We start from the raw sequence: 13501 nt of genomic DNA, 5'->3' as shown, positions 1-13501 counted from the left end.
GAGTTCTCTATGCAGATAGGGAAGAACTAGTAATACATGTATTTTTTAAAGGCCAAGAGACTGACTATGTGATACAACAAAGCTTCTAAATCACATGCACTGTTGAGGTCAACAAGCCAGGGAGTTCTATATTCTCTTTTCCTACCCCCTCCATTATTTGATCTTTGTTTTTGTCTCCTTGGAAGACAAAAATGCTCAGTCTATTATATTTTTGCAGCTAGAACTATAGTCCCTAGAGCCTGAAGCCTTCATTTTATTCTAAAGGTTGTGATGGTGACGCTGCAGGATTTACAGTATTTTTCTGTCCTGGTAACTCCCTTCTCTATTTTCCGGTTAATTCTTGTACTCAGAATCTTCTCTGCTATGTTGTGCTGCATTTTGGTTCCACAAAGGACCCCACTGGCACTGATCACCCTAGATCCTATTCTCCAGGGCATCTGGGAGCTTCCCTCGGCTTCGTAGCCTTCTTGGAGGTAGGACCAAAATCTCTAGCATACATCACACAGAAGAACAGAGCTTCTTGGAAGATGCTGGGTTCTTGGAAGACAAATGTTTCCAGATTTCCCTTTGAGCCTGCCCTATTCTTTTCTCCAGGGAAGAGGGACAGGATTTCCTTTTGACATCGGCAAACTGTTCAGATGCAGTCCCGGGGTATATGAGAAGAAGAACTGGGCACATGTCTAAACTCCAAAGGAAATGTCTGCTGAAAGGAACTACTAGACGCTCCTTTTCTCTACTGATTAGAAACTCACTGATGAACGATGGAAGGCCCAACACTTCGCATTGTCCCCTCTCCCTACTACCCCCAGGTCTACACTGACCTCAGCTTCATTCTTGCTCACTTTCACCTCAACATTCAATGACAGCTATGCATTTTAGCCTGTTTCCATGCCAAGGATGTGGGTCTTTCCCTTTATCTTGTTTTGTACCGCATCTCTTAATTTTTTTCTTGAAAGAATGTTAGGCTTTTTCTCATGCTAATTGCTTGCTTGGAGGCTTGGGTTTCTTCTAAAACCTTTCTTTAGTGCTCTCATCAGAAAGTATACCCCACTGTCTAACTTTCCGTGTGACCTCAGGAGGCCGGGCCTGGAAAGGGACAACACGGTAATTAGCTTTTTCTTTATAAGATTTAAAATAGGGGACCCTGGGGGGCTCAGTGGTTTAGCGCCTGCCTTTGGCCCAGGGCACGGTCCTGGAGTCCCGGGATGGAGTCCCGCGTTGAGCTCCTCTCGTGGAGCCTGCTACTCCCTCCGCCTGTGTCTCTGCCTCTCTCTCTTTCTCTATGTCTATCATGAATAAATAAATAAAATCTTAAAAAAAAAAAAGACAAAATAGGCACGTGTGGCTTCAGTTAAAAATATTAAAAAGTACATTTAGTGACACATAAAACTAAAAAACGTGCACCCTTTGTTGGAATTTATGCAACCCCATAATGTGTACATGTTGTGATAAATTTATATATTCAATGGAGGTACATGTACAAATACATAAATATAAATACCTGAGTGTATATAAAGCACTAAAGACACCGTTGAGCACCTAGTAAATGAACAAAAACAAACAGATGTGCCATCATGCAGCAGAACAAAGGATTCGTGGGGACCGGGCAGGCCGCAGGGAATGCCTAGTTGGGGGTGAGGATACAGCATGGAGAGCGCTGCGCAGCTCATGGGCAAGTGCTGGTGTTTTTTTTATTCTCATCAGAGAAACTGGAATGAGTTAAAGTCAAGGAGCATGCTGAGCTTTAACCCCTTCCATAGTTCCAGAGTGACACAAGGCATGATTTAGAGCCAGACAGCTTGCCCAGGTTTTTGGTTCTTAGTGGAAGTTGCCTGTGATTGATTACACAGGACCACGGGTTCGAACACCCATTGTGCCTGACCCAGGGCTCAATGCAGCCAGGCAGATGCTTTACTGCATTCCCATAATTTTTCTGGCTCCAGTCAAAGCCCTTGGATTTGAGTAGTTGTGAGATTGACCCAGGACTAGTTGGATGGTCCTGGACCCAGCACCCACTGCTAGGACCCCAAGGAGTTGAGGCCGTTTGCATGCCAGACCAGGGCACCCAAACCCGGAGACTGACAGGAGGCTCTGGGTACTGACCAGGGCTTTGAACATCCACACAACTAGGGTTGGGCTGTAAGCTAAGTTCCAGTGGGAGTGGGACACAAGGTCAACCAGGGGCAGTCACAGCCTGAGATGGCCTGAGACAGAATCATCATCAGACCCCTGCCTGGCAGGGAAGTTGGATTGGACGTGTTCTGACCTCAGCTCCATGGGTTCAGCCAACCCTGGAGCAGCTTTGGTTTGGGACCCATTGCACTGGTGGCAATGCTGCTCTTCCAACTTACAGTTTTCCATGAAAGCAACCGAAAATAGGAGACAATTACATTTGCAATATATTTTTTTTGCAGATATGTCTTCTTGATCATTGTACTTTGTAACTGCACTTCTTTTTTGTTGTTGTTGTTGTTCGAAAAAAATGTCTGAAGCCTAAAGAAGCAAACAAAAAGCTGTATTACATGGTTACATTGGTGGTTGGAAATGATGTTTTTGGTAAATATTTTTTGAAAGTGTAACTTGTTTTCATTGGCATGGAAAATTCCACGGGGACTTGTGAAAAAGTACAGGGGCTTCTTTGTGTTCTTAGGCAGTGATTCAAGGAATTGTTGATGGATCAATAATGCTACAACTACTTAAACTTCTGAGAGAATTCATCCTACTGGAGTGTCTTTAAGTTTAAGAGAAAATATTTTTATAAGGCTTACTTTGATGGGGGGGGTATTAATTGTTGATTCGTGATTGCTTAGGGAGGGACAGTTTGGGAACTTTCCTAATGACCCCATTCCGAGTGAGGAGCCAAGTCCAGCCCTGGGATCACACACTCACATCCTTCCGGCTATTTTAGCTCTGGAGGGAAGTCCATGAGTACCTCCTGTCCTGAGACAACTGCTTAGGGTGGGGACCAGTCAGAAATAGAAAGCAAAAGTACCAGGAGCTGTCTCTGTCCACGTCCCAGGCCGAAATTCTTGATTCATTTAGCCTACATTACCCCCCTGAATCAGTGCCCTCTGAGAACCTGACTTTCCCCAAAGGGTAGGAGTTTTTTTATAATTACTATGTGATGAAATCAGCCTTACTAGAAGTGAATCATATGCATGTTGAACACATGGAATAACTAAATGGTTCAGGTTCATTCTCATTTTAGTTCTCCCAAGACTTATGCTGGCCAAAATGTTGATTGTAATATTTAGAAATGGCCTGGGCACTTCTGTTTTTATTAAGAACAGAGGTGCTGATGGTTGGACCATCTTTTCTCTTACTATCTGTGTCTACCTAATGACAGAGACGCGACAAATACTTATTACATAAATGAATAAAGAATAAAGGATGCTTTCAGTTCCATTTCAAAGCATTTATCAACTATCTGGTATGTCCAGGAAGAATGGACACAAACACCTGCTCCCAAATCTGGCCAATCTCGACTTCACCCTTGATATGTCATACAAATAATGATGAGACAATCCCCCCCACCCCACCCTACTTACTCCCTGAAAGTGAGTTTAAGGTGAATTTCTATGTGTTATGCAACAGAGTCAGCAAATGAGGTTTTCCCAATCTGGACACAATTGGCATTTTGGACTAAATAATATTTCACTTTGGGGACTGCCCTGTGCCCTGTGGGGTATTTAGCAGCCTCTCTGGATGCTGGTAGGGCCCACCCCCCATGTATGACAACCGAAAATGCTTCACGGTGGTGCCAAATGTCCTTTGAGGAGGAAATCACCCTGAGTTAGAAACCCCAGCTCTCCAAAAAAGAGTAGCACGTGGTTACACCATCCTAAGCAATGCTGAAATGACAGAAAAACCCAGTAACCCACTTTTCTGTTGCTATCCAGTGAAGGTGTTCTATAATATTCTGCTCCAAGGAACTCACACTGAGTGGACTCTTCTCTGAGAAGCAAGGCTTTTGTTGATGGGAACAATAAGTGCTGTTTTAGGGTAGAGATTTAGAGTTTAAAAACCTACGAAAATAATATTTTGTTTCTTTGAAACAGAGTAATGGAAAAATGAAGACCCAAATAGTCGAATCCTCACCTTGGTGGACTTAAACGTTTAAAGAGGTAAAATGAGTACATACACGTAATAAAAAATTAATCCAAGGAGGGAAAAATGGAAAACAAATGTCTCCCCCTTTCCGGATCCCCCCTAACTCTCCCCAAAGCTAACCACTTTACACATTTTTTTTTTTTATTTCAGGAAAGTGAACGTTTATAATAAGGCAGGTTGAAGCTCTCCTTGGGGAGATGGGAATAGATACAGGTGTGACCTTGGCAACAGGGCAGTGACTTGAAGCTAATACTAATTCTGAATAAATCAGAGAGACCTGGGCTTTGAGACTATTCATTACTTATCTACCCTCCCTAGGAAGGGATAGTCTTCTTTTTCCCAGGCTGCCCTGGCTGCATACTTTAGAAATTAAGCTGTTTTAGTTTAAATCTGATAGGGTTTTCACTCCTAGAGCGAGCTCGCAGAGACTGGTCTTTGGCAGGGAGTTCTGACCCCATCTTTGTTAAGGCTGACCGGCTGTGTTTGTGCCAGGGACTCGTTGACGGCCTTTCTGCCTTGGTACACAGGGCACCCACTCTTTCACTGCATTAGCGTGTTGATCTGAAGAGAACAATTGGGCCTTTGTGGTCACGCTGAGGTTCCCCCGCCAGGCCCCATGAATGGACACAGGTTTCTAGAGAGATGGGCACCCATCGGTACAGTAGCTACTGTCTTCTCCCTCAACGTGCTGGTGGAGTGCAGTGACTTCCCTTAATGAGGTCGGCTCTTCAGAAAGTCCTGAATTGGTTTGATGTTCTGAAGCACTTGGGGCTCTTGATCTAAAACTACAGACTTTATGAAGAATTTCTTAGTATTCTCTAAGCATGTTTTTCATCCAGTCAATGAATCTCTTTATGTGTTCTAGCCTCTAACACCCTAAAGTTCAGACGCATACAAGTAAAAGGGGGCATTTGTATGAGGAAAACAAGATTTCAGGACAACAGGTTTTTTTGACTGTGAACTTTCATGACATTTTCCCTCTTAATATATTGCCATTTGTTCATTCACATTTTCCTGCAGTCACAGACATTAATTAAACAACAACTGTATGCAAGAGACTGTGTTGGGTGCTGTGTGGGATACAGGGACTGAGGGAGGGAGCAGATCAGAGTGGCTGAGAGCTCTGGGTTGGAAGCAGAACCCTTGGTGGCTTTCCCTCATCTGGGCCATGTGCTCTGGAGCAAGTCACTTCACCTCTCTGTCTCAGATTCCACATCTGAAAAATTATCACAAGGATTAATCAATAACATGCTTGCAAAGCACATACTGCCAAGCACCTTCTAGCCACTTGTTTGATGTTCATGAAAAAAAGGCATTTATGCAAATAATTATATTCCATGTGGTAAAGAACAAAAGAATGAAAGGAGGGTATAGTCAGAGAGAAAGGAACATTAGCTACTGTAACAAGCCCCGTACCTCTGGGGTAACACAATAGGGATGGCTTTCTAGGCTACCTCTGCTCCAAATGATTCCCAGATCCTGGCTCCTCCTGTCTGTGCCCTTCTTCAGCTTCAGAATCATTCACTTCAAGGTACGTGGGTAGGACAAAAGAACATGAGTAGGAAAAAAGAGCGTATGTGTGAAATAGTGCTTGTCATGTCTTGTAGCAAGGCCTATTAGTCACCTATTGTTGTGAAACAAAGGGCCTCAAATTTAGCAGCTTAAAACAACTCAGTTTCTGCAGGTCAGGAATTCCACAGCGGCTTAGCTGGAGGGTTCTAGCTTTGGGTCTCTTGTGAGGCTGGAATTCAGATTTTGCTGGGCTGTAGTCATCTGAAGGCTTGAATGAGATAGGAGGATCCTCTTCCAAGAGAGCTCATTCACATGACTGTTGACAGAAGGTCTGTTCTTTGCTGGCTCTTGGCATGATGCCTGTTTCTTGCCATGTGGACCTCCCCACTGGGCTGTTTGTGTGTTACTACAACATGGCAGCTGGCTTCCCCCAGAGCTGATGATCTGAGAGGAAGAACAAGGAGAAAGCTCTAATGCCTTTTATGATCTAGTCTTAGAAAAAAAAAAAAAAAAGATCTAGTCTTAGAAGCCATATGCTGCCATTCCTGCTATGTTCGGTCATTAGAAGAGGGTCATTAAGTTCAACCACGTCAAGGAAAGTGGAATTAAGCTGCAATTCTTGAAAGGAGGGGTATCACAGAATTTGTGGACCACATACATCCTGAGCACAAACATCCTGAAGCCCAGGGAATTTCCTAAGTGATAAGAGGAGATAAAAGTGAAAGGAGTATCTTTGGTTATTTAAAAGAAGCCCCCTTTAACCACTCCTCAGTTTATTTTGAGGAAGTGACTTTTGGAAAGACCCAAGGGTTAGGAGAACCAGCCTTGTGATTTGAGGATTGGCATTTTCAGCCCCACTCCAACAACTTTGAGTGGGGAGCTGAAGGTTGAGTTCATTACCTATCATGCCTATACCATAAGGCTTCCATAAAAATCCCTAAAGTATCAATTCATAGCACTTCTTAGCTGGTGAACACCTCCACGGGCTGGGAGACTAGTGCACCCTAGCTCCACGGGGACAGAAGCTCTTGTGCTAAGGACCCTTCCAGACCTTTTGCTGTGTATCTCTTCATCTGGCTGTTAGTCTATACGCTTTACCAGCCTTTATAATAAACTGGTAAATGTAAACGAGTGTTTCCCTGAGTTCTGGGAGCCATTCTAGCAAATTACCAAACCAGAGGAGGGGATTGTGGGGACCCCAATTTATAGCCAGTTGGTTAGAAGTGTAGATGATAATGTGGGGTGTGCAATTGGCATCTGGATTGGAGGAATGGTCTTCTGGAACAGAGCCCTTAACTTGTGAGAGCTGAATGCTAACTCCAGGTGGATCATGTCAGGATCATACTGGATTGGACAGTATGCCCAGCTGGTGTTGGAGAATTGGTTAATATGGAGAACCCCCCACACACACACACACACCGGGTCACAGAAGTGAGTGGAACAGTGGAGGAAAACTTCACTGAACAAAGGAAAGGACTTTGCCTTTCATAGGTTCCAATTCCTTCTTGGATCCTCATTAGCTGTGTACCTTCGGGTGGTTTACTCAATCTCTATCAGTCTTGGTTTCTTCACCTGGACAGTGGGAACAATAATACCTCTTTTAACAGGTGTGAGGAAGGTTTGAGAAAACATGTATAAGATACTTAAGGCAGTAAATGGTAGCTCCAGTGATCAATGGAAGCTCTTTATAATGAATAAAGAAATAGTCCTAGAGAGTTTTAACAACTTGCTCAAAATCAGATAGAGGCTTGATTAGAACCTCACATTAGAACCAGTATGAACATCAGCCTAGAGATCCAAAATAACACCTGGGTCTGGGATAGAGGTGGCTGTGGAAGGAACAGAGAGACAGGACAGCACCAGCCCTTGAAAGCAAGAGAGGAACTTAAGCTGATGTACTAGAGAGAAAGATGTGATCATAAATTCTTGGGCAGGGAGGTGTTTTATGCAAACATATTCTGAGATTCAGTTGCAAATAGATGAATGATATAATTAATACAATAGACTTTGAATCAAGAATAGGAATATTCATTCAGCCACCAAGGTCAGTAGAGAAAGCGCTACTAAAAAGCACCCGGCGGCTTTCATCATGTAGTCAAGGAAACAAGGAGACTAAAAAAGATATCACCAAAGAAACTGTTTTGAAAATATCTATACAAGAAAAAGGAAAGCCAGCTACATATTCTGAACCCATGTTCCCATGGCAGCATGTGTCTGTATGGAGTGCCTGTCCCATAAAGCATGGGTATAATTGTGTGTGTGTGTGTGTGTGTGTGTGTGTGTGTAAGTGAAAGGAAAATGTGGAGGATTCATACCCAACCCATGTGATGCTGCAGTTGAGGGAGAGGGTTTAAGCACATGGTCCCCCTGTGGCATCTATAGGTGGATGAGAAATTTCCAGGAGCTTTGTGAGCTTTTCAGTCTTCTGAAATATGATCTGTGGAGTAGGAGTAGCATCTCAGAAGTCCTTTTGTCGACATGGAAAGTATTGACTGGAACCTGGGATCTCATATGTATGCAAATAGAGAGAACCCTCTGTAGTAGTGGGGTGAATAGTGTAATGTCATGGACAGAACTAAACACACGGGGCCAGATGGACCGGCATCAGGATCCAGTCTTTGTACTAACTCACTGTGGGGCCTTTGGCAACTTGTCTTATCAGTACATGAGCATCTGAGAGTCCTCTCTGAAAGTCCTGAGAGAAAATGATGAAATCGACCTTTAGTGGTGTGAGAATCCAAGGAGGCATCTTAAATATCAGTACCTGGCATATGGGAGCCATCTAACACTTCTTTCTCCTCTCTCCCTTCTCTTCTGAATAAGAGATTCTTAAACTTTATAGTGTGTAATAATCATGTGGGAGATGCAGCCCTCACCTCCCACCCAAGAATCTGATCCAATGGCCTTTCAGGGGAGGGGGGGTGTCCAGAAATCTGCATATTTCCCCTGAGCCACAGGAGATTTGAGGAGGTGATCCAACAAGCCTACATCTGCAAACTCTGTCCTAGAGGAGATACAAACCAGAGAAAGCTAGATGCCAAAGGATAAGATCTCTAAGTGAACCTCAAGGGTTCCTTCCTGGCTATTTTTATTATGCTGGGGATGAGGAGGGATTGTGACCTGTCACCCTGACCCCAGACTAATCAGCCACATTAACAGTGGAAGCTTCATTTTTAAATCGAATCCCTATCAGCTCCTTGTGTAAAGGCCAGGTGAGGAAACGGGGCACTGCAGAAGCTGTGCTTTGGCCAAATCCATAGCGTTCGTTCATTGGTTGTGTCATTGCTTCGCTTCTTCTTTCATGAATTACTGTCTATTATATGAAGCTTACATAGAAGTACAGGACCTGCTCTCTGCTACCAAAAACAGAAGATGTTAAAATAGGACAATTTGAGGGGTTCCCGGGGGGCTCAGTTGGTTAAGTGTTGGCCTTTGGCTCAGGTCATGATCCCAGGGTCCTGGGGTGGAGCACCACATTGGGTTCCCTGCTCAGGGAGGAGTCTGCTTCTCCCTCTCCCTCTGCCACTCCTCCTGCTTGTGCACACATGCTCTCTCTCTCTCAGTCTCTGTCAAATAAACAAAATCTTTAAATAAAAAAAAAAAAGGACAATTTGACTATCTGCAAAGACAACAGTACGGAATGTGATGAAAGTAGAAACCGAGCAGTAGAGATAACACATTGCGTAGCCGTGGGAGTTCAGTGGATGGGCATCCAAGAACGGTTTACTGGAGCCTTTGAGAACTGGGCTGGGGCTTGAAAAGAGAATTTGATTTGGACAGCTAGAGTGAGTGGAAGGCATTCCAGCTTTCTCCCTTCATTGAGTACTTTTTAAAAATGTATTATTTAGTGAATCATTATATATCCATTACATATCCTACCACATATCCTCTGTTTTTAGATGTGTTACTAAGTTTTGTCATCATTGTTCAGACCAGTACTTCTGCCCTTCATTGTTGGTGATACTCTGTTTCCTGGGGAAACTGAGCACTCTTGTAATTCTTGTACCCTAGACAATTTTTTGGTAAATTCACCTCCATATTTTCTGAAGGATATTTTAAAATAAATTTTTGATGTTCCCAAAAAATCCATTCGCATGTACAAAGCATGTGATTTGATCAGTTAACTAGAGAAGAGTTCAAATTGCTGTTATACATAGTTTTCCTGTTGAAAACCTTTTTACAAACTCTGTTGAGGCTCACCTTGGAGAGGCCTAGCACCCTGGGTAAGCTCGTGTGGCTGCAGAGCCTTGGGAGGCTGGGATGGTTCCCAAGAATGAAGGCAACTGATTATCCATCCAACCTGAGTGACCCAGAGGAATATTATCACCACAGACCCAGGACAGTTTTGTCTGTAGAACCTGCCACACAAGGGCAGCTCGCCTAGGAGATTAAACGGCAGACTGTTGCCAGGCACCGGAATGACAAAGTCAGGGTTGCTCCCAACCTGATTTCCAAATCAGGTAAAAAGAAAAGGAGTCAGGTTCAGCCTGCCGTGTCCTGACACTGCCTGGCTCTGCAGGCCTCTTTAAATAGCCCCAATCGATTACCTGGGATCTGTGGAGGTGCTCGTTCAAGAGAAAGGGTGCTGATACGTACTAAGCTCCTCTCAAATGCTGAGTGTTGTACAGATGTCCTTAAACATCACATCTGTTTTAAGAATATTCTCTACCTGTTTTATCTCTTTTTTTAATATAACATAGGCAATATTTATTAAATCATTAAATTAACAGTTAAGGAATTACTAAATGGTACATTAATGCAGAATGGTACTGGTTTATTTGACTCTGGTGTCCATGACTTTCCTTATCTACTGCGCTGTCCAGCCCCGACACCAAGCCCAAGGAGCTGTGAATCCGGACATCTGCGTCAACATAGGCCCTGCCTGTCAACATATAGACAGGCACATGGGTTGTCCAAAACATAGGGAGATCTGAGTATCTGTTAAGGAAATAAATGACTGTGACTTTTCCAGGCAAAAGAATATCTGTAACATCTTGCACTGTGGGAATCTCGGGGTGTGCTGGAGCCAGTTTGTACTGGCTTGCATGAGCCAGTTGCTAAATTTTCAGGAATTTTGTGAGGCCATTCTTAAACTCAGCCATTTTTAGATGCTAAACTATGTGCATTTATGATTAAATAACTTATATTAAAAACAAATGTTGTAGGTGCAACTCACTTCCTAATGATTTTATTACACTTCCCCATTACCTCTGCTCTTAAGATAGAAATAGTAATGCTAGTATGTGCGTGTGTTCCCAATATTCAGTGACATTTTGTTGGTATCTTGACCTCAGTCTTGGAAGTTGCCATTACGCTAAGGAAATTGATAAATATTACTAGCCTAGGGGTAGTTTGTCCAGGAAAGCTGGTTGTTAAACATTTACCAACACACCACCGGGCAGTATCCATACAGGTGTTGTCATGAATTACCTTTATCAGAAATAAACAGTCTACAAAGACTAACAAATGCCTTCTGTCAGCCCAGTGTGGTATCCACCCAGCAGAGACTTGGCCAGGAGAGTGGAAGTCAGGAAAACAAAAAATCTGTTGGGAGTATTAGTAAGGTGAGTAGTATAGACTCCCTATGTCAGAACACTTGGGCATTCACAAAACTGTGACACACAGGCTCTTGGGTGAGCTTCACACTGGTTCTGGAAGGTGGTTCCTCTGCCATCAAAGAAGAGCAAGTCTAATTTGTTGTCCTTGCAATGGTCAGCTGACAGAAGCCCTGGAGTGTGGCTGATGCTTCTTCCAGAGGACTCTGCTTCCTGGGCCTCAGTGCTAATGGCCAAGCAATGACAGCCCTGGCTGGTGAGCTGTGCGATCACCCATTCACAGCAGACTTCAGGATGTGGTTTCTGGATGGCTTGCTTTAACTTAGTACAACTCCTGTTTCTGGGTGCTACCAGCGTACTGGCCCAGTGAGTGTATACTGGTTTATGTCAGGTGACCTTCACCAAAGGTCAGATTTACCTCCATGGGTAAAGGCATCTGGAAATAAATAGGACAGAATAATTGGGAGAGGGTCAGAAATGAAACTCCTAGCCTTGCATGTAAAATCATATATCTCTATTCCAGCGTCAAGAGGAGGAGCTGTAAAGTAAACTTGAAATTTTATGGTAAAGATGGTCTTTCAGGGATCTTTAAAACTTGGTAGGTTGATACCCATGACAGAGATATACTTAAGATTTCTTTGGATCTTATTTCTTTTCTTCAATTGTCTTGATTAAGAATTTAGAAAACAATTCATTCCACTGAAAATTTTAAACAATATTCAAGAATATAAAGCTAAAAAGGAAATTGCGTGTGTACACCTGTTCTCCAGGGATAATTGCACTATGATTTGTATTCTTCTAGAACTTTATCTAAACATACACCCCTCCACATGATTTGAAAGTTTTTGGTAAAAAAAAAAAAAAAAAAAAAAAGGAATATACCAACTATATAAGTAGTTCTGTGCCTTGCTCTGCTCATAGTGTATCTTAGAGAAGATCTAGACCATGTCTTGCATGTATAATAGAGAATTCTATTGTGCAGATGTACCATCAGGTATCTCAAGAGCTCCCCATTCAAGAAAATAGAACTTTTCTTCAATTGTTTTTAAAAAAATTACAGCAAATAAACATCCACATAAATATGTTCTTGCCTACTTGTACTGTTATTTCTATAGGATAACTAGGAATAAAACTGTAGGGTAAAAATGTATGTGGATTTGCAATTTGGAAAGTTCTGCCAAATTGCCCTTCAAAAGTAGTACTTATTTATACTCCCACAGTATTACAGTAAAGACCTATTACCCCATTGATTCTTACCAATATTTTATATAAACAATCTTAAATTTTGTTCTATCTCAGGTATATGTTGCTCTTATTGTGCAATTACATGACATTGTTTACCTGCTTTTTGTGTTTTTTCTTTGAATTGCCTGTTTCTGCCCTTTGTCCATTTTCCTATTAATTTGTATTGACTCTATTTGACTTATAGAAGTCATATTCTCTTCATATAGAACATTTGGTAGCTTTATATATTAGGGATATTACTATTTGTAGTGCTACAAATATTTTCTCACTTGTCCATTTATTTTTGAACTTTATTAAAGTTCTATTTGGGGCCATATTTACAATTTGCATTCCTTTGTAGATAAATCTGATCTGTTCCCTCATAGCTTCCGGGCAAGGAGTGTTGTTTTGGATATTCTGAGATGAAGACAAGGTAACTAGAAAGCCTTAAGGAGAAAAAGAAGCCTTGAAACTTTGACTGATTGATGTCATAAAAAGCCAGCATTTTTTAGATACTTTACTATTAATTCTATTATGTACAGGAGCAAAGCAAAATAAAATGTTTTTCCAACAAGTTTACTAAACTCTTTTTACAGACCAAGGAAAGAATAGAAAGCAGCAAGGACATCTGTGCTCAGCAAACACACAAGCCTGGAATAAAGCAGCCCCGACAGGAAATGGGGAAAAAGTCTTGACATGTAAATTTCATCATTTGCTCTGGAGCTGAAATTCAACACTCAAAATCATTCTGTTTTTATTTTCCAAGTAAAAAGAAAAGAAAGGATTAGAAAACTGCCAAGTGCTCTGTGTTTGAGAAGTGACCACTACTTTCAAGCTCAGGCATATCCAGCCTTCTCTTTGTAACACACATTTTTTAGTAACATGTATAATATTCCTGAAAAGGGGCCAAAATGTGAACAACTGGTTGATGTTTAAGTTCTTGAAATGTGGAGATGAATTAGGCTGTGATTTTGGAAGGAATTAGTTATTCCCTAAGAAATTGAGGGCATGTTTACTGGTTCTGTAAGCATTATATTACCTTTACTTAAAATATCAAAATCTTTATGCTCCTTTTACCCTGAGATCGTTTTTTTTTTTTT

General features: G+C 42.1%; 1 long non-coding RNA gene across 3 annotated transcripts in view; it reads left to right on the top strand.

The window, feature by feature from the left end:
• LOC111097754 overlaps nt 1–13483 on the top strand; it is a 36883-nt gene extending 23400 nt beyond the window's left edge. For 2 of the 3 annotated variants that reach the window (XR_005365987.1, XR_005365985.1), the window contains exons 5-6: nt 4059–4124; nt 12998–13483. This is a non-coding gene — a long non-coding RNA (uncharacterized LOC111097754). The remainder of the gene's footprint in view (nt 1–4058; nt 4125–12997) is intronic. The other variant, XR_005365986.1, reaches the window with a different exon arrangement.
• Nucleotides 13484–13501: the final 18 nt, after the last annotated feature.

This window comes from Canis lupus, chromosome 10 (assembly GCF_011100685.1).
Source record: "Canis lupus familiaris isolate Mischka breed German Shepherd chromosome 10, alternate assembly UU_Cfam_GSD_1.0, whole genome shotgun sequence".
Lineage (NCBI taxonomy): Eukaryota > Metazoa > Chordata > Mammalia > Carnivora > Canidae > Canis > Canis lupus.
The sequence above is the reverse complement of the archived record's forward strand: the minus strand, read 5'-3'. Positions and strand labels throughout refer to the sequence as shown.